Source organism: Echinococcus granulosus, assembly GCF_000524195.1.
Source record: "Echinococcus granulosus chromosome Unknown EG_S00022, whole genome shotgun sequence".
Classification (NCBI taxonomy): domain Eukaryota; kingdom Metazoa; phylum Platyhelminthes; class Cestoda; order Cyclophyllidea; family Taeniidae; genus Echinococcus; species Echinococcus granulosus.
This window is the reverse complement of record NW_020170402.1, coordinates 378,799-379,045: the sequence shown is the minus strand read 5'-3', so window position 1 is coordinate 379,045 and position 247 is coordinate 378,799.

Sequence of the window (247 nt, the reverse complement as noted above, 5' to 3'; positions counted from 1 at the left end):
TGAGAACGCTGCACTGATGGCAGTGGAAAGCAAACCCAATTCTATAAACACCCATTCCGTTTTCTTGCATTCAATGCTGAACCTTAATGTGACGGAATAACATGTGCCGCGATGTGAAGACGCTTAACGGAAGGGGTGAAAATGACGTCTACCTTCGGCAACTATCCCAGTCCCGTAGTCTGCAGGAGAGCTATTAACAACTGAAGCGATGCTAACCATGAACCATCCGGAAAACTTCGTTACGGAG